Genomic DNA, 27,430 nt, shown 5'->3' with positions numbered 1-27,430 from the left:
AATGGAATCTGGCATAGGCTTTTAGATGTCTCTTACCTTCTGCCACATGAAGGTCTCAGTAATATCTGGTCAGAAGCAACCCGATGTTGACCATGGTGTGGTCGGTTGATGGCGCCCCCATGTCTGAGGGAACATTCTTTTTTCTGGTATCTTCTCTTGCTCTTCAGTCCTAAAGACCACTTTTGATGGCCAGAACCTACAAGGGTCTTGGGAAAGAAAGGCTTTTTATGGGGGGGAAGGGTGTTCTTCTAGATTCATCTAGGTAACTATATTGGGCAATTGGTCTGGGTGCCTGAAGGATCATGCCCTAAAGACTCTTTCCTCTACTGTTTTGATTACCTGTACAAAGAGTGACTAACTTACCCTTTTTAGTATAAATTAGTATTTGCACCAAAATAGAGGTCTATTCTTTTGGTTCTCTGGCTCAGAGCAGCCTGTAACTTTTCACAGCAGGTGACCTGCCTGCAAGCAGTTTCATTATTTCAGAGTTCCCAAACTGAAGTCACATGACTCTCAGCGCTACTCACTCGCTTTTTTTCAAAAATTCTAGTGAATTTCTGCCCAAAATTGGTGTGCCACCTGAAATGGGTGATAATTTGAAAAGCCGCAGCTCTACCTATTCTCGTACCAGAAGCAGCCAGCAGCCAAAGTTTCTGCAAGCAGCAGGTGGGAAGCCACTGGGGATGTCTTGTCCGGCAACCATGGCTCACAGAAGTTGCCTTTCTCATCCACCAGGTTCTTAACCACCTGGGCCCAGCCTATCTTTTTGTAGATGCCCTCAGATTCCTGAGCACCAGGGCCATGAAGAGCTGGGAGTGGGAGCTTCAGCCACTGTGCTGTGGCTCCTACTCCCCTCCACTGCTGGCAGCCACAAGAAGGGGCCAGAGGCCAAGGTCTTCACAAGCAGCATGTGGGAAGCCACCAGGGTGTCACAGCAGTGACCCCAGTGTTGGGGGCCGACTTTTAGCAGAAAGCGGCTATGCTTTGCAGCCATCTTGAGCCATATACCCTGACATGAGACTTGTATTACAATAGCCTACAACAGCTGAGCACACTCCGATAATCTTGGTTTAGATACCTTGGGTGTGTGAGATTAAAGGTGTGTGAGATTAAAGGTGTGTGAGATTAAAGGTGTGTGATTTAAGAGTATGACTTAGAAGTATAGAGATCAGAGTTAGAGACAAGACCTAAGGGCATGATTAAAGGTGTAACTTAGAGGCGTGTCTTAGAAGTAAGACATATAAAAGGTAGAGGCAGACAGTAGAGATTCAGACTATAGAGGGAGAATCAGACAGGAAAACACTTAGAGGAAGAGAGACTGGAGAATAAACGGGATTGAATCACACCCTGTCTGGTCTCCATTCTTTGAGTCTGCCCTCACCCTCGCTCTTGCTGAACCCCGACCCGCAGACCGGAGTAGCAGCTTGGGCAGGGATACAGTGGCTGCCCAAACGTGGATCGGCCTGGACCTCAACATTTTGCCTGGGCTGCGACGTTTTTGGCCGCCCCAACGTGGGGCTAGTGTGGACCCCAACACCCCAGGGTCCTCAACCCAGACACCCCATAGCTCCAGGCTGTTCCACAAATGCTAGGCTAAGCAGTTGTCATTGCGTGCCTTCGCTGCCCAGCCACTGCCTAGCTCAAGCACCCTGTTCTACGGGGCCTTGCTGCTCACCTGCTGCAGGGTGCAAATGGGAAGGACAGAGCTTCCTTCTCTTGGCACTGTGCTAGGGGAGCTGTGAACTGTCACCTTCCAAGCACGGGCTGGGCAAGGGCTCCCTCTGTGCAGTGCCACCTGGAGAACACCCTACATGTGGTGGGTAGGCTGCCTGAACTGAGGTGGCTGATCTCTAAAGGACCGGCCTCTCTGCTCTGCAGCAGCTCTTTTGCACCACCTCTGTCTTTTTCTCTGCCAGTGGCCATGTTTCCTCCTTTTAACTTTTTTTTTATTAATTGGGATGTTTGACACAGTAGATTCAGTCCAGAATAACATCAGTCAAAGTCCAAGAACACAAAAATATGACAACCAACACACAGACAGTTCACCAAGAAAACAAAGACAACACAGTCAGCTCACCCCTGTCACAGGTGCATAAATCAGGTGACACAATCAAGACACAAAAAACTGTTGGTAGAAGAATCCAATAACCAGACTACTTGGCCAGCCTATGGTGGACCAAATATAACAGACTTCTAACACCACCAGCAATGAACAACACCAACAGAATTAGACACAAACACACTGCCATGCAAGCACAACGAACACTGCCCCAGGCAACAGTGGCCAAGGACCACCTTAAGAGGGAAGAGGATCATTTCCAAGCCTATCTTCCATATAAACGAACTCTGGAGCATCCTCAAGAGAACTGTGGCCTGCGCCATGCCAACACGTCTGTCCCATCGCTTCCACTACCCATGAATTCCCTCTGGGAACTCATAGCCCGACCCTATCCCAGGGTCTCAAACAGAGTACTTTCCATGGCTTACTCAGTTCTTGCCCCTGCCACAAGCACAGAAACCAGGCTACACAGACAGTTGCCCCTGCAATGGGCACAAAGACACTTCACAGATACAAAAACAAAAAACAGACAGACAGCACACAGACCTGCTCAAGCAAGTGGATCTCTGATCTCTGGAGCTGTGGGGTCTGAGAGACTGAATCTCGGTGGAACCTCCAAAATGTTGGACCTAAAGATCTAAAACCAGGGTACATGCTCCCCCAGAAACTAGGACAGGATTTGCTGCAATAGCATGAGGTTTATTGATAATGATAATTATAACCAGTACACTGGGCTTCTCTTGCATTCAGGCAAGAAGAACCCTGAACTAAAGTTAAGGGCAGCTTATATAACATTTTTACAAAGTTTACAAGGACAGTTAATTATTTCTTAGACAGTAACCATAAAGGATTTCAAACAGTTGTTTCGAGGCCCAGTTTTCATTCCCAGGTCCAGTTTCTAAGTAACTCAAATTTGCACCTAATCTTTTACAACAAAGAGAGTCAGCTTAAGTGGCTTCTGTTTACCCAGGTTTACTGTGTTAAGGGCTCATCTCTCTAATAAACTCCTATCTTGGGTCTTTCTTCCTGGAATGTTTGTTTGAGTCTTTGAAATGTGCTTCTCCTGGGATGTGCCTCAGGGACAGCTAATGTTTAAGTATAAGCTGAAACTCAAATCTAAGGATCTCTTAACTTTAAGTTAAAACTGAGACCTGAAATTACATTGTTACATTCAAATTACATTCTTACATTAATTGTACTCTAAATACTAATATTTTATACTTACTCTCTTAGATTGCCTTCTAGTTCTGTGATAAATAACATGATCACAAGCAACAGAAGGAGTAAATTATTTGTATCACATTACAACTTATAGTCTATCAAGAAGTAAAGTCAAAAAAGGACTTCAGAAAAAGGAACTGGAGGCAAGATCTGATGCAGAGACCATGGATGAAGATGCTTACAATATTGCACTTTCTGGTGTGCTCAGCTTGTTTCCTTAAACAACCCAGTACAACCTTCCTAATGGTGATACCACCCAGAGCTGATTTGACCCTCACACATTAATCCTTACCCAAGGGAATGCCCTAGAGACTTGCCTACAGACCAATCAGATGGGAAAATTCTCATTTCATTTGAGATTATTAGAATTATTTCCAAATAACTCTAGTTTATCTAAAGTTGACAAAAACCTTACTAGGTCACTCAGAATTATGTGTGGCTCTCTACCCTTATCAAAGAATCTTTTTTCCACCATACAGAGACTATAACAACAAGCTAGTCAAAATGTGAAAAAAAATTACTTGGGATTGCCAGAAGTAATAACTACATCTACAGTAAATGGATATCTCTAAGACTCAGTGAATATCATGAAAATGTGTCAAGAAATAGATGATAGAACTCTCATAAGAGACAAAAGACCCCAAAGTCAACTACAAGATTTTATGTTATAGATATGACAAGACTTCACCCAAAACAGTTTAACAATATGGATATATAAACTAGAAGTGAACAAGGACACCAGTTGACATGCTAACATGGATGGGGAAATCATTGGGGTGTCATCTCTAGATTAAAAACTACAAAAACATAAACACTGCTGTGAATGGGAGAAATAGTAATGGTGGTACCACTTTACCACATCCAGCCTCTACATACATCCAGATTTCCTACATTCTTCTCCAGGGTGTATCTCCCTGCTCCCTCCCATCCTTATACCCTTGTAAGCCCACCATATCTAATCAAAGTCCACGTCTAGTGCTCTAGTTCAGCCTTCCCTGATGTACAACATCTTGTTTCTAGGCTTCTTCCAAAACTCTCCCAAGTTAACAACCATCTCTTCCCATGATATACTCTACATTTCTACATGTCTTTTATTTCTATTATTCCTTGTGATTGACATGGTTTTGAGATGGTTTATTCTTGTTTTTTTCCAATTTTTTGAATTTCATATTTAAGCCATTTACTTGTAGTCTTGTAGCATGTAGTTTTTGTTGCTCCACTCTAAGCTCTGGGCAAATCAAGCTACCAGCCCCACCAAGATTCCCTTGGATGCATGGATAAATCTTAAAATGTCTTTGCTAACTCAGTGCCTGGACACCCCTAAACATCCCCTGCCACACATGCAAATTGGATAAAAAAAAAACTCACATGGTTGTTTGCTTTTACTCCTGATGCTACTGCCTTCATCTTTCCCCTTTCTCCTGAGTCTCCCTGTCTCCTCCTTTGAAACTCTAAGTTTCCTGCCTTGTCCTCACTCATTGATCACTGGTATATTTTTAATTGGATATTTTATGTACTTACATTTCAAATGTTGTCTCCTTTCCCAGTTTCCCCTCTGGAACCCCCCTATCCTATACCCCCTCCCTCTGCTTCAATAAGGGTGCTTCTCCTCCCATCCACCCACTTGCATATCACTGCCTTGGCATTCCCCTACACTAGGGAATTGAGCCTTCATAGCACCAAGGGCTGTGGAAGGGGAAAGGGGATAACATTTGAAGTGTAAATACATAAACTATCCATTAAAAATGGGCAATACCAAAAAAAAAAAAAAAAAAAAAACCAATTGGGGAATAGAACTTTAGCATCAGAACCACCCTCTGTAGGTCCTTCTAATTTTTCTATTAGGTTTTTAGGGATATAAATTTCTGTCATAGCACAACATTCAGTGTGTCCCAAAGAGGTATATCCAGACACCTTTGTGTTTCCAAAAAACAGACTTGGACATGGAGGTAGACCCTATAGACCACTCAAGACTCCTCTTTACATATGATTTTATTTCACACAAGGCTTTTCCAATATCTAGGCCCAAGCTGCTGATGCATACTTTCCTTTACCACAATCTGATCATCCCATACCATATTAGAACTAACATATAAATGCCCAGATCTCATCATAAAAGTACCAATAATATGAAAGATCTAACCAGGATCATCTTTCTAAAACTTACCAGTTTTGTAGAAACACTTGCAATGAGAATTAGCCAAACAAACTTGAGGACTAATTATAAATTTTATTTAAAATTCCAGAAATTTAAACAAGACACTAAGATGCAGCTCAAAGAAATTAAGGAGAATTTAAGAAGAAGAAATTCCTGAGAGATGCCAAAGAAAACACAAACAAAAGACTGATGGAAATTCAGTAAGGAAACAGATATATTAAAAAGGAGTCTGGCCATTGTTTTTGCCAGCCTCCACGAGTCTCACCAAACAAAGAACAACCAGGTTAGATTTCTTCTTCCCAATTCTCCTACTTGACCCCCAGGGCATGTCTAGCTGCCCCGGGCTAGCTGCAGGCTGTCCTCAGAGCTCTTGCCACTGCTCTGGCCTCCAAGAGGTCAGCCAAACAAGGAATATTCAGGTTATATCCCTCCTGCCCAATTCCCCTGACTTTCCCCTGGGACATTCCCTGCTGCCCTGATCTAACATGAGGAGTTCCCCTGGAGTTTTATTGTTTGGCACTGATCTGCCATTCTCCATAAAAAACACTGAACATGGAATATCCAGGCCCATAGCACAAGGAACATCTAGGCCAGTTAATCAAGAATATGCAGTTTAAGGGCATCCATGAGAGACCTGATGTTTGGGGAACATTCAGATGAGGTCTGCCTTCCAAATACTTCCAACACTAGAAACACCCAGGAACAATCATATGGCTAAAGTGTACAAACACAAAAACCAAGACTCAGGGCAATATAGCACCTTCAGAACAAAGCTATTATGTTGTAGAAATCATTTAATACCAACCTGAGGTTTCCACCCTGCCTTATACCATTTACTTCCTGGATAAAAAAAACACACAACCTTTATGTTTACAATAAGCATTAAACAACACAAGAGCTAGGCAGATACTATCCTATATGCTATTGGAATCAACTATTCTATTGATAACCCTGAGTTATTACTTACTATGTTTCATCTGGGCTGCTCTTAACTTTAATAGACCAGCCCTTGGTGCAACATTCTCTTGACTCCCAATGCATGGTGCCTCTCCTTCCTTCTCCTATACTTGCTTCTTCTTCTTGATCCCTCTCAGTCCCCCAACACCAGGAAACCTAACCCCCGCCTATGTTTCTTTTCTCAATTAATTGGCTATTGGAATCTTTATATACCAATCAGAAATAACTAGGAGCTAAGGTGTACTTGTGGACTCTCTCCTCTCTGGGACAACCAGATCTTCCAGAACTTACCATTACAATAAATAGCAAAAGACCTAACCTCAGCAATCCCACTACAGCAAGCCCTGGACATCCTAACACAACTACAGCACAAAAAAATGACCCTACGTCCAAGACTATAAAGATGATAGATGCTTATTCACTGAAGCCCTGAGGGTCAGTAGAAAGAATGGAAACCAGGAACTACAGGAGAATGTACCAGAGACCTGGAAGGTGAGAGATTTCAAGACTCGAAGATAGGGACCTTAGATGAAATGCCTACAGTGGGGAGAGGAACTTGTAGAGTCCTCCTCCAGTAGAAAGACAGGACATAAAGTGGAGGGATGGGGTTGCCATCCTACAATCCAAAACCCTGATCCAGAATTGTTCCTGTCTGAAAGAACTGCAGAGACAAAAATGGAGAAAAGCCCAAGGGAAAAGAGGTCCGGTGACAAGCCTAAATTGGGATTCCCTAAGGCCTGACACTATTACTGATGCTATTGTATGCTTACAAACAGTAGCCTAACATGTTTGCCTTCAGAAAGACTCAACAAGCAGCTGAGTCAGATGCATATACTTACATTCAGTCAATGGATGAAAGCTGGGGACCCCTGTAGTTGAATTAGGGAAAAGCTGAAAGAACCTGAGAAGGAAGGTGACCTCACAGGAAGACCAGCAGCATCAACTAACCTGGACCCCCCACACGAGGTCTGTCAGACACTGAGCCACCAACTAGGCATCATATGCCAGCTGATATGAGGCCCCCAACACATATACAGCAGAGGACTGCCTGGTCTGGCCTCAGTGAGAGAAGATGCGCCTAACCCTTAAGAGACTTGAGGCCCCAGGGAGTGGGGATGCCTGGTAGGGTAGGGGTAGAGGGTAGGGGTGGGGACATCCTCTTGAAGACTGGGCAGGAGGTACTGGATGAGGAACAGTCAGGGGCAGACTAGTAGGGGGGATAAAGACTGGACTGTTTAAAAAGATTAAAGGTTTTTTTTAAAAAAAAGAAAAGAAAAAAAATACAGGAAAATACAATCAAACAGGTAGGGGCCATTAAAGTGGAGAATTATAAATCCCTTAAAGAAATACAGGAAAATACAATTAAACTTGAGGAGAAAATGAATAAAATTGTTCAAGAACTGAAAACAGAAATAGAAGCAATTGGTGAAAAATAAACTGAGGCAGTTCTGGAGATGAAAACCTATGAAAGAAAACAGAATCAATGGTTCCAAGCATCACCAACAGAATATAAGAGACTGAAGCAAAAATCTCAAGAGTAGAAGATACAACAGAAGAAACTGACATATTAGTCAAAAAAAATTAAATCTATAAACATCCTAACAAAAAACTGCTAGAGACAGCATACCATGACAGGGACTGTGGGTTTCTTGTGGGTTTTCAGTTTTACAGAAGATAGATAGATAGATAGATAGATAGATAGATAGATAGATAGATGATAGATGGATAGATGGTGCAGTTGAGTTTAAATAGGTAGATATTTGGAGAGAAATGGGAACAACTGAGGGAAGGAGAAAACAGGATCAAAACATATTGTATAAAAATATATTGTATTCCTTTAATGTGAATTTCTATTATTTTACCCATAGATTTGTTTTTACATATTGCCCCAGATTTCCTGCATATTTTATGTATGGAATTTTTATATGTTTAACATACTTATGGCTAAGATATTTATTTCAACATTTTTCAAGTCCAGAAATTCTAGCTTCCATGTCTCTTAATCAATTGATAAGTCTTAAAACTGAGGTTATTATTTGACACCCTGAATTTTTAATTTCTAATTTCCTTTCTTTTGGGTTTTTCACTAGTAATTCTATTTCTTTGTTGACATCAGTGTTCACATCCCTTGTTTACATTATTTAACAGTTTATGTTTTTATGATCCTAACTAAAGCATTTATTAAAATCCTCTTCAGGATCTTTGAACACAATCATAATTAATAATTTTAAGTCCTTGTTTGGGTTTCAGCTTAAATTGGTTACTCAAACCCTAATACAATAGAAACCCCAAATTCTGTAAGGAGTATAATGTCATGGTTATTCATGTTTGTATTTTTATGCTTTGGATCTATGCATCTGTAGTTATGATGATTGAAGTGTTTCTAGGTGTACATATTTGGTCTCATCTGTTATGGAAGAGTGTTCCTTCTTGGTTGCTGTTAACCATTATAATTCAGAGTAAAATGTGAGCTTTAGACCAGAAACCCTGAAATCATTTAAGAAGCCTGTTCTGACCACACATGACTTTGCATCTCCAAACATGCCGCAGCATTTGTAAACCAATTGGTACTAACACTTCTTTCTTGTTTTAGGAACTTGTAGATGAGTAAGCAAAATGAACAATTAATACCAATTTTAATAATCATGATCAGTTCTAAATCATCAATTTATTAATTCTTTTACCTCATACCTTGTTAAAGGGTCTACATTTTAAAGAATTAACTAAGAAATTTGAAAGAAGACACTGAACCAAACAATCTAAAATCAAGTTAATTTGTTCGTTATTCTTATGTAAAATTTGGATTCTTACATTTATTTTATGGTCATAATTATCTCATGCTTAGTAAATGGTCATTGTGGGCGTAGAGTCCTATAGGCATCAGCACATTCAGGACATGAGCCCCAGGCACAAGATATTTAAAGAGATGCTGTGAGGCAGGAGTTAAAATACAGGTACCTCTCTCTACTTCTGAGGGAGCATGGGAGATTAGAAATAAGTTTAGAAAAAGAAACCCCTCCCTATTGTCCTCTGGGTTGGGTCCCTGTAGAGAAAATTTTGTGGACACTTTGTAAGGATTATTCCTGTAGTATGCAAATGCTGAAACATGTACTGGCAGAGATCAAGTGACAGATGGGACATTAGTATTGTCATTATAATGAAGCATATACTGCCTTAGTATTTTGTAAATATTTTTCTCCATCAACTTCTGACTGGTCAGATAAAGAGCTGAACAGACCCAGTAGCTGGGCTGGAGAGTTTAGACAGAAACTCTGGAGAGAAAGATTGGGTCTCAGGTGAAAATCAAAGGAGTAGAGAATTCCCTGCTGGACACTGATGAAGAATCAGGATGAGAAGAAGATGGACAGGTAACAGTCCACATGGTGGTATATAGGCCAGACCAATAGTGTGGGGTTAGAATAGTTGTGAATCTGTCTATCTATAGTGCTTATACTAAGTATAATAAGTCTCTGGTATTCTTATTTGTGAGCTGGGCAGTCCCCAAGAAAGTTACAGTTACAGTCCATTCACATTCTATGAAACCATATATAGCTAAACCTACATAAAAAATGTTAATGTCAATGTCCTGTATTCTTGGGTGGGTGACAGAGAACAGGGGATATCATTAACTCTGGACACAAACTAGAGTGCCTCCAGCATGGACTGGACACACTCTATCAGCTCTTACTTTCTCTCATTTACAAGAAAATTTCCAAAGCTTTAAATTTTGGTCAGCCAAAACAGAACTCATGGTTGGCAGTGACTCTGAGATTATTGCAGGTGATGTTATTTGGTAGGGAACATGACAAAGTCCAGAGATTTCTGACCTGGATTTCTTTGAAAACTCACCTTTCCCTGCAGTGCTGATTAAGTGATATTTATCCTCTGCCTTTCTCAGGAGTAGGAGCAGAAATAATGCACTGAGAACGAGCAGGGTAAAGGCAAACCCTGACCCATACAGCAGCCTTCTTTCCCCAACAGGCAGCCCAACTTCTACCTGGGCGCATAACAAAATATACCATTATGTGAAAGCTAAACTGTTATTTTAGTGACAGCTAGGCCATGACATGGATGGTGTTTAGTTGCATGGGTCATAAAATTCTTGCAAAGTACTTACCTTGCTACATTGATTAATGTTAGTTAACCTTCCTAAACTTATAAATTATGCTATTGATGCTGTTAACACTTTTGTAAGCATCTCGCTTATTTGCAAGTGAACTAATTTTACTGATCACTTTTATTTTTAACAAAATTAATTAATTAATTAATTAATTAAAAAGCATCACATGGTGTTTCATGCCTGGTGTTCTAGTATTCATAAATCTGATGCAGAGTGTTCAAGATAATTAGAATGAAAATACATTACTCTTTATCAAAAAACTTGAAATAAAGTAAAAATAAACAAGGATGCATGTACTCAAGTTATATATTTACATTTGCCAAAATATATTTATGTACATATGTACATATATGTATATATACATGTATATGTATATATAATTCCATATACATATGTTTATATATGAAGAGATAAATAATTGGTTGGCAGGATTAATATAGTAAAAATGGCCATCTTGCCAAAAGCAATCTACAGATTCAATGCAATCTCCACTAAAATACCAACTCAATTCTTCACAGAGTTAGAAAAGAAATTCTCTAATTCATTTGGAAAAACAAAAAACCCAGGATAACAAAAACTATTCTCAACAATAAAAGAACTTTTGGAGGAATCACCATCCCTGACCTCAAGCTATACTACAGAGCAATAGTGATAAAAAAAAAAAAGTGCATGGTATTGGCACAGAGGTAGGCAGGGAGATCAACTGAATAGAATTTAAAACCCAGAAATGAACCCACACACCTTTACACACTTGATCCTTGACAAAGCAGCTAAAACCATTCAATGGGAAAAAAAGGCATTTTCAACAAATGGTGCTGGTTCAACTGGAGGACAACATGTAGAAGAATGAAAATTGCTCCATTCTTATCTCCTTGTACAAAGCTCAAGTCCAAGTGGATCAAGGACCTCCACATAAAACCAGATACACTGAAACTAATAGAATAGTAAGTGTGAAAGGGCCTCGAGCACATAAACAAAAGAGAACATTTCCTAAACAGAACACCAATGGCTTATGCTCTAAGATCGAGGATTGACAAATGCGACCTCAGAAAATTGTACAACTTCTCTAAGACAAAGGACACTATCAATAGGACAAAGCAGCAACCAACAGATTGGAAAAAGATCTTTACCAATCCTACATCTGATAGAGAGCTAATATTCAAGGTATACAAAAAAACACAAGAAATTAGACTCCAGACCATCAAATAATCCTATTAAAAATGGGGTACTGAGTAATCAAAGAATTCTCAACTAAGGAAAATGAAATGGCCAAGAAGCACTTAAAGAAGTGTTCAAGATCCTTAGTCATCAGGGAAATGCAAATCAAAACGACCCTGAGATACCACCTCACACCAGTCAAAATGGCTAAGATCAAAAAATTAAGGTGACAGCAGATGCTGGCAAGGATGTGGAGAAAGAGGAACACTCCTCCATTGTTGCTGGGACTGCAAACTGGAAACTCTGGAAATCAGTCTTGTGATTCCTCAGAAAACTGAACATAGTATTACCTTAGGATCCAGCTATACCACTCCTGGACATACACCCAAAAGATGCTCCAACATACAATCCACTATGCTCATAGCAGCCTTATTTATAATAGCCAGAAGATGGAAAGAACCCAGATGTCCTTCAACAGAGGAATGGATACAAAAAAATGTGATACATTTACACAATAGAGTATTACTCAGCTATTAAAAATAATGAATTTGAGAAATTTTTACTTAAAATGGATGGAACTCCTCTGCCAGGCCGGCTTGTGGGGTACCGCGGATTCCACCAGACACATTCTGGGGGATCCATAGAACCCATAGTCAGCACTAGCACTCCCCTGCCGCTGCGCGCCCCTCTTCCAGTCTGAGGCCTGGGCCGGACCTCTGCTCTGCCAGCTTGTGAGTACAACCCGGATTCCGCCAGACACATTCTGGGGGATCCATAGAACCCATAGCCAGCGCTAGCACTCCCCTGCCACCGCGCGCCCCTCTTTCTGTCTGAGGCCTGTTGGTGAGTGCACCCCGGTTACTGCTGCCAGACACATTCTGGGGCTCCACAGATCCCACAACCAGCTTTAGGTAGGAAAACACACATACTACCCTGAGCTCATAGCTGGGTGCCCTGAGTGCTCAGAATCCAGCAGATACCCCCCCTCCCCCTGCCCCTGCCGGCTAGCACCCCCCTTCTGCCCATCTCCGGGATCTAAGGCCTAGACCAGACCTCTGCCAGGTCTGCAGTTGTGTGGACCCCGGATTCTGCCTGAGACATACTGGAAGGTCCACTCAACCCAGAGCCACAGAGGAACAACTGAACTCAGAGTGTCAAACAACATATCCTGAGATATCCAAGAGGAGACACTGTACCCAGAACAGCAGACAAATAGCTGGACTGCTACCTTGGAGGCACCATATCCAGAGGCATCCTAGAGATACCACCATAATCAGTGCAGCTGGAAAAAATCATAGAGACATCTGGACCCCTAGAAGACCAAACACAAGCGAGACAACTGGAAAGGCAGGCTACAATCAGAGACAGAAGCACAGGTAGCACTAGATTTAACCAGATGGCAAAAGGCAGGCACAAGAACGTAAGCAACAGAAACCAAAGTTACATGGTATCATCAGAACCCAGTTCCCCCATCATAGCAAGCCCTGAACACCCCATCACACCAGAAAAGCAGGATTCAGAATTAAAATCACTTCTCATGACGATGATAGAGGACTTTAAGAAAGACATAAATAACACTCTCAAAGAACAGATAGAAACCCTTAAAGAGGAAACACAAAAATCCCTTAAGGAATTGCAAGAAAATGCAACCAAACGGGAGAAGGAATTAAACAAAACCATGCAGGATCTACAAATGGAAGTAGAAACAATAAAGAAATCACAAAGGGACAATACCCTGGAGATAGAACACTTAAAAAAACGATCAGGAGACATAGACACAAGTATTACCAACAGAATACAGGAGATGGAAGAGAGAATCTCATGTGCAGAAGATACCATGGAAAACATTGACACAACTGTCAAAGAAAATGCAAAATACAAAAAGCTACTAACCCAAAATATACAAGAAATCTAAGACACAATGAGAAGGCCAAACCTAAGGATAATAGGAATAGATGAGGGGGAAGACTCCCAACTTAAAGGACCAGTAAATATCCTCAACAAAATTATAGAGGAAAACTTCCCTAACCTAAAGAAAGAGATGTCCATAAATATACAAGAAGCCTACAGAACTCCAAATAGTTTAGACCAGAAAAGAAATACTTCCCGCCACATAATAGTCAAAACATCAAATGTACAAAACAAAGAAAAAATACTAAAAGCAGTAAGGGAAAAAGGCAAAGTAACATATAAAGGCAGACCTATAAGAATTACACCAGACTTCTCACCAGAGACCATAAAAGCCAGAAGATCCTGGACTGATATCATACAGACCCTAAAAGAACATAAATGTCAGCCCAGACTACTATACCCAGCAAAACTGTCAATCATTATTGATGGAGAAACCAAAATATTTCATGACAAATCCAATTACACAGTATCTCAACACAAACCCAGTACTTCAAAGGATAATTGGTGGAAAACTCCATCACAAGGGGGGAAACTACAACCTAGAAAAAGCAGGAAAGTAATCTTCTAAAAACCGTAAAAGAAGGTAGCTACACAAACATATCTCCACTGCCAATAACAAAAATAACAGGAAAAAACACTCATTTTTCCTTAATATCTCTTAATATCAATGGACTCAATTCTCCAGTAAAAAGACATATACTATCAGACTGGATACGTAAACAAGACCCAACATTTTGCTGCATTCAGGAAACGCACCTCTGTGGAAAGGACAGACACTACCTCAGAGTAAAAGGTTGGAAAACAATCTTCCAAGCAAATGGTCCCAAGAAACAAGCTGGAGTAGCGATTCTAATATCAAATAAAATCAGTTTTCAACCAGAAGTAATCAAAAAAGATAAAGAAGGACACTTCATATTCATCAAAGGAAAAATGTACCAAGAGGAACTCGCAATTCTCAACATCTATGCCCCAAATGTAAGGGCACCCACATATATAAAAGACACTTTACTAAAGCTTAAAGCATACATTGCACCCTACACAATAACAGTGGGAGATTTCAACACCCCACTCTCAGCTATGGACAGATCATGGAAACAGAAACTAAATCGAGACACAATGAAACTAATAGAAGTTATGAACCAATTGGACCTAACTGACATCTATAGAACATTTCATCCTAAAAAAAAAGAATATACCTTCTTCTCAGCACCTCATGGTACCTTCTCCAAAATAGACCATATAATTGGTCACAAAACAGGCCTCAACAGGTACAAAAAGATTGAAATAATCCCTAGTACCTTATCAGACCACCATGGGTTAAGACTTGTCTTTGACATAGACAAAAACAACAGAAAGGCCACATACACTTGGCAACTGAACAATGCTCTACTCAATGATGACTTGGTTAAGGAAGAAATTAAGAAAGAAATTAAAGACTTTTTAGATTTAAATGAAAATGAGGACACATCATATCAAAACATGTGGGACTCATTGAAAGCAATACTAAGAGGAAAAATCATAGCTCTAAGTGCTCACAAAAAGAAAGTGGAAAGAGCATACATTAACAACTTGACAGCAGACCTAAAAGCATTAGAACAAAAAGAAGCTAGTATACCCAAGAGGAGTAGACGGCAGGAAATAATCAAACTCAGGGCTGAAATCAACCAAGTCGAAACAAAAAGAACTATACAAAATATCAACAAAACCAGGAGCTGGTTCTTTGAGAAAATCACAAGATAGACAAACCCTTAGCCAGATTAACCAAAGGGCGCAGAGACAGCATTCAAATTAATAAAATCAGAACTGAAAAGGGAGACATAACAACAGAAACAGAGGAAATTAAAAAAATTATCAGATCCTACTACAAAGGCCTATACTCAACAAAATTGGAAAATCTGGAGGAAATGGACAATTTTCTAGATAGGTACCAGGTACCAAAGTTAAACGAGGAGCACATAAACTACCTAAACAGCCCCATAACGCCTAAAGAAATAGACACAGTCATTAAAAATCTTCCCACCAAAAAATGTCCGGGCCAGATGGTTTCAGTGCAGAATTCTTTCAGACCTTCAAGGAAGACCTAATACCAATCCTCTTCAAGTTATTCCATGGAATAGAAACAGAAGGAACACTACCCAATTCATTCTATGAAGCTACCACTACACTCATAACTAAACCACAGAAAGACCCAACAAAGAAAGAGAATTACAGACCAATCTCTCTTATGAATATTGATACAAAAATACTCAATAAAATTCTAGCAAACCAAATCCAACAACACATCAAAACAATTATCCATCAAGATCAAGTAGGCTTTATTCAAGGAATGCAGGGATGGTTCAATATTCGGAAATCCATCAATGTAATCCACTACATAAATAAACTCAAAGAGAAAAACCACATGGTCATCTCACTAGATGCTGAGAAAGCATTTGACAAAATTCAACATCCCTTCATGTTAAAAGTCTTGGAAAGATCAGGAATACAAGGCCCATATCTAAACATAGTAAAAGCAATATACAGCAAGCCAGTAGCCAACATCAAACTAAATGGAGAGAAACTTGAAGCAATCCCACTAAGATCAGGGACTAGGCAAGGCTGCCCACTCTCACCTTACCTATTCAATATAGTACTGGAAGTCTTAGCCAGAGCAATTAGACAACAAAAGGAAGTCAAAGGGATACAGATAGGAAAGGAAGAAGTCAAAATTTCACTATTTGCAGATGATATGATAGTATACTTAAGTGAACCTAAAACTTCCACCAGAGAACTCCTAAACCTGATAAACAACTTTAGCAATGTGGCTGGATATAAAATCAACTCAAACAAATCAGTAGCCTTCCTCTATTCAAAGGATAAACAGGCAGAGAAAGAAATTAGGGAAATGACACCCTTCACAATAGTCACAAATAAAATAAATTATCTTGGAGTGAATCTAACAAAGCAAGTGAAAGATCTGTGTGACAAGAACTTCAAGTCTCTGAAGAAAGAAATTGAAGACAATCTCAGAAGATGGAAAGATCTCCCATGCTCCTGGATTGGCAGGATTAACTTAGTAAAAATGGCTATCCTGCCAAAAGCAATCTACAAATTCAATGCAATACCCATCAAAATTCCAAATCAATTCTTCATAGAGATAGAAAGAGCAATTTACAAATTCATTTGGAATAACAAAAAACCTAGGATATCGAGAACTATTCTCAACAATAAAAGAACTTCTGGGGGAATCACCATCCCAGACCTCAAACTGTACTACAGGGCAGTAGTGATAAAAAAAAAAAAAAAAAAAAAAAAAAAAGCATGATATTAGTACAGAGATAGACAGGATGATCAATGGAATAGAATTGAAGACCCAGAAATGAACCCGAACATCTATGGTCACTTGATCTTTGACAAGAGAGCTAAATCCATCCAGTGGGAAAAGGACAGCATTTTCAACAAGTGGTGCTGGCTCAACTAGAGGTCAACATGTAGAAGAATGCAAATTAATCCATTCTTATCCCCTTGCACAAAGCTCAACTCCAAGTGGATAAAGGACCTTCACATAAAGCCAGATACACTGAAACTAATAGAAGAGAGGTTGGGGAAGACCCTCGAATACCTAGGCACAGGGGAAAAGTTCCTGAACAGAACACCAATGGCTTATGCTCTAAGATCAAGAATCGACAAATGGGACCTCATCAAATTGCAAAGCTTCTGTAAGGCAAAGGACACTGTCAACAAGACAAAACGGCAACCAACAGATTGGGAGAAGATTATTACCAATCCTACATCTGATAGGGGGCTAATATCAAATATTTACAAAGAACTCAAGAAATTAGACACCAAACAACAAAATAACCCCATTAAAAATGGGGTACAGAGCTAAACAAAGAATTCTCAACTGAGGAAACTCGAATGGCCGAGAAGCACCTTAAGAAATGTTCAACATCCTTAGTCATCAGGGAAATGCAAATCAAAACAACACTGAGATACCACCTCACACCAGTCAGAATGGCTAAGATCAAAAACTCAGGTGATAGTAGATGCTGGCGAGGATATGAAGAAAGAGGACACTCCTGCATTGTTGGTGGGGTTGCAAGCTGGTACAACCACTTTGGAAGTCAGTCTGGTGGTTCCTAAGAAAAGTGGATATAGCACTACCTGAGAACCCATCTATACCACTCCTGGGCATATACCCAGAAAATGCCCCAACAAATAACAAAGACATATGCTCCACTATGTTCATAGCAGCCTTATTTATAATAGCCAGAAGCTGGAAAGAACCCAGATGCCCTTCAACAGAGGAATGGATACAAAAAATTTGGTACATTTACACAATGGAATATTACTCAGCTATTAAAAATAATGAATTTGGGAAATTCTTAGGTAAATGGATGGAACTAGAAAATATCATCCTGAGTGAGGTAACCCAATCACAAAAGAACACACATGGTATTTACTCACTGATAAGCGGAGATTATCCCAAAAATCTGAAACAACAAAGATTCAACTACCAGACGACATGAAGCCCATGAAGAAGAAAGAACAAGTAAGGATGCCTGGGTCTTTCTTAGAAGGAGTAACTAAATACCCAAGGGAGCAAATATGGAGACAAAGTGTGGGACAGAATCTGAAGGGGGGGTTGTAGGGAGACCATTCCATCTGGGTATTCATTCCATGGGCAGTCACCAAAAATAGATGCTGAAAGAAATGTCAGGATGGGAAAGCTGACAGCAGCCAGATAAGGCTATCTCCTTAGAGGTCCCCCAGAGTCGGACATACCCAGAGACAGATACCCACAGCTATCCATTAATCTGATCAAAGGTTCCCAATGGAGGAGTTAGAGAGTAAATAGAAGGAACCTTAAGGGCTGGTGGCCCCGTGAGGAGAGCAAAAATACCAACCAACCAGAGCTCCCCAGGGTCTAAACCACCAGCCTAGGAGCACATATGGAGAGACACATGACTCCAGCTGTATATGTAGGGGAGGATGGCCTTGTCGGGCATAGGTGGGAGACAAGATCATTGGTACCCTGAAGGCTGAGCACAGAGGGGGGAGAATCTGAGGGTGGGGAGGGGGGCTGGGAGTAGATGGGTAAACACCTTCATAGAGGCAGGAGGAGGGGGGATGGGACAAGGGGTTCCTGGGTGGTGGGGGAAATATGGTAAGGGGATAAAATTTGAAATGTAAATATTATATCCAATAAAAGGGGAAAAAATAGAAAAGCGGTTAGAACCAACATTCTTAATAAAATGTCAGCCCTCTTTTAAAAAAAAAAAAAACAAAACTATCTTGATACTAAAATTTGTTTTGAGAATTGTATATTGCAGAATGATCAGCCTTGGTGTATCTACTCAACAAGCAAGCTGGGCAGACCTGCTCAAACCTCTGAGGTCCGGGAATTCCATCTGGAGGCAGAGAAGACACAGCATCAGAGGATTGCCAACTTGCTCTCCCCTCCCCACTCCTCTTCTAATATCTTAACGCCCATAATCAGCTTGAAGAAGCTAATGATGAGTTGGCGCCCCTATTCCCTGGGCTTGGGGACTAAAGTGATAAATGTTGGGCTGTCTCTCTAGGGAAAAGTAGTGGTTTTGTCGGAATAGAGAGTATTAGCTAGGGTGTATTGCATAGCCATAACCTATTAGTAGAAATCTTTATAATTAATTTCAAGATGAAGATATAAATTCTTAAATGGCACAAATTTACTTTGTTTACAAATTTTAAGATTTTCATTGGCATGAGCTTCTTAGTGATATAAGAGTGAGATGAATATTGTTACTGCCATAGGCATTGTACCAGTATAACACATTTAGGAATACAAAGCGTAGACCCAGTCCTTCTTTAACTTTTTTAACTGATTTGAGATGGTAAGCCTGTGAGTTAAGGGACTATAGCAAATTCATGGCTTGGAGTTTATTATAAGGGTGCTCTCTATGTTTTATTTAGAAATAGCTGAGTGGAGTTAACAGGCAACAGTCCAGATTACCTTAAATGGATAGCTGGTTTTCAAAACATCAGAAATCCTTAGAATTGACATGACAAACATTTCAGTATTAATGTTCATTTTCATTAGAGACCTGTCTGCTCTGGACAGCTTCCTATATTGAGTTCTAAGAAGAAATCGAGCATCCTTGGAGTTACTCCAGTTGTGGTGAGACAGCCACTAGGCAAGAATTGCCACTTTCCTTCTACAGACAAATTACTGTCCAGAAAAGGACACACTTGCAGAATAGTCGACTGATTATATCTGCCTAGACAGAGTAATCAGCCCTTAATAATTCTGCAGCACTAAGGTCTGTCAGATGATCCTGGGCCAGAAGGCAGAAGAACAGATGCTCCAACGTTTTGAAGTAGAGCGAGTGTCCAGGTGTTCAGAGGTCTCTATAAATTGGCTAAGTTTTAGAAACTATGATTTGTGCTTCCCACAATTACAGTTAACTCAGTCATTCTGGATTTCTGATGGGGTTGAAAACATATAGCTATTGACCTTAAGAGAAAAGACTTGAGTGGATGGTCGTCAGCTGACATTCATCCTAAAGCCAGGTTCAGAACTAAATGTTTTAGTTAGAATAGATGACAGAGAAGCTGGTTAGTCAACAAAAGGATGGACTGGGTATTAGGACTATCCTGTACCTCACTGGTACAAATTGGCATAATTATGCTCTAATTGTATTTTGAGAGAAAAGTTTCATTTTAACAGGAAGGGTGATGTGTAGGAGGAGCTAAGGTAGGAGGAGTACTGAGAGGAAGAAAAGGAGTAAGAAGAGGAGAAGAAGAAAGAGAGGAGAAGCTAGGTGAAGAAAGAGAGAAAGAGAGGGGAGACAGGGAGGCAGAGGTCCAAGTATCTCCACCAGTCAAAGATAGTTGTTATATCTAGGTTGGTCAGTGGGTTACACCTCTGATTGAACAATTCCAAACTTATAAAGCCTATGATTAACATTATTTTTAAAAAATGTATAAATGCAAAAAGGAAAAGGGGGCATGGGATAGGGGTTTTCTAAGGGGGGAATGGGGAAAGGGGATGCCATCTGAAGTGTAAATAAAATATCTAATAAAAAAAATGGATGGAACTAGAAAATATCATCCTGAGTGAGGTAACCCAATCACAAAAGAACACACATGGTATTTACTCACTGATAAGCAGATGTTAGCCCAAAAGCTTGGAATAGCCAATATTCAACTCACAGACCACATGAAGCTCATAAAAAAGGAAGACCAAGTGTGGATGCCTCAGCCCTATTTAGAAGGAGTAACAAAATACTCAAAGCAGCAAATATGTAGAAAAACTGTGGGACAGAAACTGAAGGAGAGGCTGTCTGGAGACCATTCTACCTGGGTATCCATTCCATGTGCAGTTACCAAAGGTAGACACTGATGTGGATGGCAGGAAGTACATGCTGACAAGAGCCTGATATAGCTGTCTCCTTAGAGGTCTGCCGGAGTCTGACACATTCAGAGGCAGATGCTCACAGCTAACCACTGATATGATCAAGGGTTTTCCAATGGAGAAGTTAGAGAGAAGACTGAAGGAGCTGAAAGGGTTGGTGGCCCCATGAGGAAAGCAACAATACCAACCAACCAGAGCTCCCCAGAGTATAAACCACCAGTCTGGGAGCACATAGGGAGGGACCCATGACTCCATCTGTACACGTAGGGGAGGATGGCCTTGTCGGGCATAGGTGGTAGAGAAGATCCTTGGTCCCATGAAGGCTGAACATCAAGTGGGGGTGGGGGGAATTCGAGGGTGGGGAGGTGGGAGAGGGGGTGTAGGTGGGGACACATTCTCATAGAAGCATGAAGAGGAGGGATGGAATAGGAGGTTCCTGGGTGGTGGTGTGAATGGGGTAAGGGGATAAAATCTAAAATGTAAATATAATATCCAATAAAAATAAAAAAGGAATTCTGATAAAAAATTTTAAAAGATCAGGCTCAGATTAATTCATAGAAAAATCCCACCACACTTTCAAAGAAAAGCTACAACCATATTTTTTAAATTATTTTTTAAAGCACAAGGAACACAAAACACTTCTATAAAGCCATTATGATATTCATCTAAAACCCAGGGAAAGACATGACATCAACAACAAAAATCTTTTTATAAGAAAAAAAGAAAACTATATGTTAATTATATTCATGATGCCAAATTCCTCAATAAAAAAACTGCAAATCAAATACAGGGATATATGATACAAATCATCTTCCATAACTAAGTTGTCTTTATTGTAGAAAAGCAAAGATTCTTCAACATACACAAGTCAGTAAATATCATACATCATATAAATAGATCCAATGCCATATATTCATCTCAATCGATGCAGAAAATGACCTTGATAAATCCAACATGCTTTAATATAAAAGTCCTAGTGTGATTGGGAGTGGAGAAAGCACCTCCTCTCTTCATTCTTTTCTATGTTCCTTTACTCCCTCTCATATCATGATCTTTTATTCTTTAATTGCTATTGCCATGATGTATATAAAAATGTAAATATAATAATTTACTGATATCAGTAAGTAATATCAGTAAATGATAAATGTGTATATAACTATATGTATATATATATATATATATATATATATATATATATATATATATATGTGTATAATATGAAAAATCAACAAATCTAAGAGCTGGTCATTGAGAAGACAATATTCACAGACCTTTTGCTAAATTAACCAAAAGGAAAACATAATTCATGTGACTAGAATCAGAGATAACAGGAAATTTTTACAAGATGCATAAAAAATGTTATACTTTTAAAACTATTAGGATAAAAAAATCTAAATAAAATCGACTAATCTGTAGATTTATTAAAACCATATATATATATATATACATATATATACATATATATGTATATATACATAAACACATACAACACACACATACACACACATATGGCCACTTTTTTACCTTTTGAAATATATTTAATTAGCATATGTTAACTATATGTAGTTAAATAAAAAACATGCATTTCATTGTGACATTTCATTTTCATACATATACATAATGTATTTTGATTGTATTCATCCCTTTGTCACCCACCCTTCCTGCCTTCTCATTTCATTAAATTTATTTATTAATCTACTTCATATCCCAACATCAGGCTCTCACTCTCTTCCCAGTATCCCCTCAAGTAAATCGTCCTCCATTCCACCCTTCCTTTCTCCTTTGCTAAGAGGGTGCACCTTCTTGGTGTTAGTCTCCACACTCAAACACTGCTCCCTCTACACCAAGTTGCTGCAGATTAGGCACATCCTCTCCCACTGAGGCTATACTAGAAAAAACATTTAGGGAGATGAGTTCCACAGGCAGGCAGGTAACAGACTTAGGGACAGGCCCTGCTTCAGCCGTGGGAGGACCTGCATGAAGATCAAGATGCTTATATAATACATGTGTCCAAGAGGCCTAGGTCTAGCCTGTGCTCACACTTCTGTTGGTATTTTCTAGTTCCATTCATTTGCCTGCAAATTTCATGATGGCCTTGTTTTTGATGGCTCAGTAGTACTTTGTTGTGTAAATGAACCACATTCTCTTTTGAGGGACATCTGGGTCATTTCCAATTTTACAAATAGGGCTGCAATGAACATAGTTGGGCAAGTGTTCTTGTGGGATAGTGGAACATCTTTTGGATATATGCCCAGGAGTGGTATACTTGGTTCTTGAAATAGAAATATTCTCAATTTTTTGAGAAAACACATTTGATTTCCAGAGGGGTTATATAAGTTTGCACTCTCACCAGCAGTGGAGGAGTGTTGCCCTTGCTCCACAATCTTGCCAATATGTGCTGTCCTTTGAGTTTGTGATCTTAGCCATTCTGATGGGTATAAGGTAGAATCTCATATTCTTTTAGATTTGCACTTCCCTGATGACTAAGGATGTTTAGGTGTACTTTGCAAAGAGCCTCTATGTAAACATGTCTTATGCTTTGTTTTATTCAAAGGGCTGAGTTAATCATTACAAGATTTTTTTTCAAAAATGTGCTGTGCTAAAATAAAATGATCTTGGTCAGACTCAACATGTCTTGACCCAGCCATCAGTTACCTAAATTGGTATGATTACTGTTTCATTCTTACCTCTACCTAATCATTTTTCCTTGCCTTCTATAAAGTCTGCAGGGACCATCCCACAGATGTCTCCTATCCCATCCCCCCATATTCATGGAAATTAAAAACTTATTACTAAATGAAGAAGGGAAAGAAAAAAATCAAGAAAAAATTGTTCAACTCTGAAATAAAATACTAATGGCAACACAAAAAAACTTTTGAGATATATTAAAAGCAGTCCAAATAGGGAAATGAATAACTCTACATGTGTACATTTTTAGAAATCAGGAAGAGAGGCTAAAGTGGTAAATTACTGTCAGCTTTTCAGAAGAACCAGTTTTAGTTTCTATCAGCAATATGGCAGCACATAATTAGCAACTGTGTTTCAATTCTGTTTCAAGGCATGTGATTTTCTCTTCTAACTGTCATGGGCTCTTGTGTACATATTCTGGATATATACATTCACACACACACACACACACACACACACACACACACACACACACACACACATTCATTTTTTAAAGTAACAGAATACCAATGAATGACTCCATGATACATCCAAAAATTTAGAAGACTGAAGACTAATAAAGCCCAATCCCAGTATACGAGAAGAAATAAAAATAAAATAAAATAATGGAGAAAATTTAATGAAATAGGAACAAAGAAAAATAAGGAATCAAACAGTGGATGCTGTCACCTACCATATTTGCCTGTACAGCCTGAAGGTTGTACATCTCATCAGCTGCAGAAATTTCCTTCACACTAGACTTTTTCTGCCTGAGAAATGAGTGTGAATTAAAAGTAGACTTCAAATGGAAGTGAGTCATGACAGTCCCTATGGAATACACTGATATTTTTATAATTCTCATTCCAGAGACAACGTATGAAGAGTAGAAAGGGTTTCAGGTGAAACTTAATCAAACCTTCTCCTTCTAAATACTCTTCATATTTCCAGGTCTACAAATTAGGATGTTTTTCTTTTCTAAGGACCGTATTTTCATTGAGATATTACTAATTAAATGTATAAAAGTTATAAATATGAATACACAGATATATAAGGTGGAAATTTCTAGTTTGTTTAAAAACCCAGTAGTATCATGTGATGTTTTTATGGAAGCTCTCTTGTGAGAGGGCATGTGATGTTTTGCTGAAAACAGGCACTGAAGAGGGCATGTCGTGTTTAAAAAGAATATACATAGAACCCCACAAATAATATAAGGACACTCTTGTGTTGCTATATCACATAATGTTTCACTTCTTTCCTGGACTTTACTTCCTAAAGAGAAATTCCAATTCTTCCAAAGATCTTTGCCAGGTGTTCCGGCTGATACTGGCTACTTCTGATGACTGATTTGACTTGGTGAAGCCTTGCTGTTTCTGTTAGATCTAACTGCCACTACTGATTCACATTTGGTGTTTGTTGAACTGCTGTTATACTGACAGTAAAGAGTGGAATTGTCTCAAAGAACTACTTCTAAATAGGGCAACAACCTCCTTTCCCTATTAATCTTCTTTCTTCCCTACCTCTGATCTAGGAGGTAGATTGAAGCATTTAAGAGCCCTAAAATATATTTAGAAAATTTGAAGTCTACAGATATAAATTTTTATTTATTGATCCTGAAATAGCTTACTAAATGTCAGGTTGCTCTGACCATGCACTTCCTGCAGACAAGAGATCCATTTGTCTGCAAGCAATGGCTTCTGCTTTTGTTTGACACCAAAAGGGGGCCTCATTCCCTAAGGTAAATGGTTTTCATATGTTTAAAAAAACAGTTAACTTTATAGAAGTGGCTTTCCATGATGTTTTACAAAATCAAAGATTACATTGTAAATACCTTCTAGCCTACAACAGGAGTGATGTGACTGAAGCTTTTTACTTTAAACCCCAAGAGAATAATAAAGAGATCAGGGAAATTACTTAATCCAAACCAAAACAGACTGAAGTATTTATTACATGTATACTTGTTAAAACTCAAGGTGTACATGGATCCTTCCTCTGTGGGTCAGAAATGAGATCTAACTTTCTTCATGTGTAAAAATCTCATTCATAAGTAATTCACATCAAAATTTGAATGACAACAATAGCAAATAGCCTAATATAAAATAAAAACATATTCATACAGAAAAGCATAACAAAACACTCAGAAAAGTATCACAAGATTTTAAAATATTTATTTATTTACATATTTTAATGAGTGTGGGGGGGTGGGTGGGGGGGTGGGGGTGGGGGTGGGGGTGCGCGCGCGCGCGCGCGCACGCTTGCCACACCATGAGTGTAACAGTCAGAAGAAAACTTGTTTAAGTTGTTGTGTTTGGAATCAATTCATATTGTCAGCTTTGTCAGCAAGTGCCCTCACATGGTGATAATATCTTGTTGGTAAAAAGGTCCTGAGAAAGGTACAATGTATACTTCCACTCCTCTATTCAACTAGGAATAAGAAAAGCCTAGTTTGATTAATTGCTTGCTTGCTTACTTGTCTTTCTTTGTTTTGTTTTTGTAAATTAACATTTTGTTTTGAGTTTCTTTGGTATTCATTTTTCACACAATATATTTGATCATCTTCTTTCCCCTTCCCCAATTCTTCATGATCCTCAGACATTTAACCATCCAACTTGAGGTACTTTCTCAAACAAAACAAAAGAGAAAATCAACCAAATAAAAATGGAAAAACTAAAAAAGGATTATCAGTAAGATGATACATACCAAACCGAAATAAAAAGTACAGGCACAGGCACATCGTGTGCACACGCACGTGTGCACACACACACACACACACACACATACACACACACACACAATATAGTATGCTGATTGGTGGCCAATTACCACTGGGTATGAGACCTGCCGTGGATTGTGACTGATATATTTAATGATACTCCACTGGAGAAAATTGATTTTACCCTTTTCTGAAGTTATCTCTTATAAATAACTTCATGGCTAAGGTTATGACTATTTTTTCACTTCTGCTTCTCAATGCTGGATTTTGTCTAGTTTGAACACATTCAGGTTTTGTGCATTCTGTCACAGTCTCTGGAAGTTCATATGTGTACCAGCCTTGTTGTGTCTTGAAAATGCTCTTTTCTTGGCATCATCCAGCACATCTGTCTCCTACAATGTCTCCACTTTCTCATCTCCATATTCCCTGAGCTTGAAAGAGAGGGGGGTTGGTAAAAAAAAAAAAAAAAAAAAGAAAGAAAGAAAGAAAGAAAAAGAAAAATCCATGTAAAACAGCTTCTTTAAGATGCAAAAATTAAATCATACCCCAGCAAACCCATATGGTCATGAGATCCCTCTTGCTCTTGCTCTTGCTCAGTCTCTCCCCTGACTTCTATCTTGATTCATTAAATCTTGTTCTAACTCTAGGAAAGTTCCCTTTCTGACATCCATCTTCCTAAAGAGCTGCCAGTTAAATATAACAGTAGTAAGTTTCCATGGGTTAACATGGACACCATAGCATAAACTCTTTATTAATCTTTTCTATTCTTACTTAAGCACCTGTACAGGCACACTGCTAAATTTTTCAACCAAGTTGGTACATTTCTTTAACTTTCTGTTGGTTTTTGCCATGTGATTTTTTTTTTAAAGTCTTTTATTTCTAATGAATCAAGGGAGCCATGCAGTATAATATGTATCCTCCTAGGTACCAATATTCACATGTGTGTACCAGTCCCAATAGGTCAGTCTGATAAGAAACTAAGGTGGGAGGGAGAGAGGGAGGGAGAGAGGGAGAGAGAGAGAGAGAGAGAGAGAGAGAGAGAGAGAGAGAGAGAGAGAGAATATCTTGCCTTATTGAACATTCTAAGGTAAAATTCA

The 27,430-nt window shown here is 39.2% G+C and overlaps 1 gene segment (V, D, J or C); it reads left to right on the top strand.

Moving 5' to 3' along the window:
* The window catches only part of LOC117717745 (immunoglobulin lambda variable 2-like), a 635,157-nt gene that overhangs the window by 482,918 nt on the left and 124,809 nt on the right, over positions 1–27,430 (top strand).

This window comes from Arvicanthis niloticus, chromosome 12 (assembly GCF_011762505.2).
Source record: "Arvicanthis niloticus isolate mArvNil1 chromosome 12, mArvNil1.pat.X, whole genome shotgun sequence".
Lineage (NCBI taxonomy): Eukaryota > Metazoa > Chordata > Mammalia > Rodentia > Muridae > Arvicanthis > Arvicanthis niloticus.
This window is presented reverse-complemented; position numbering and strand designations above follow the sequence as displayed.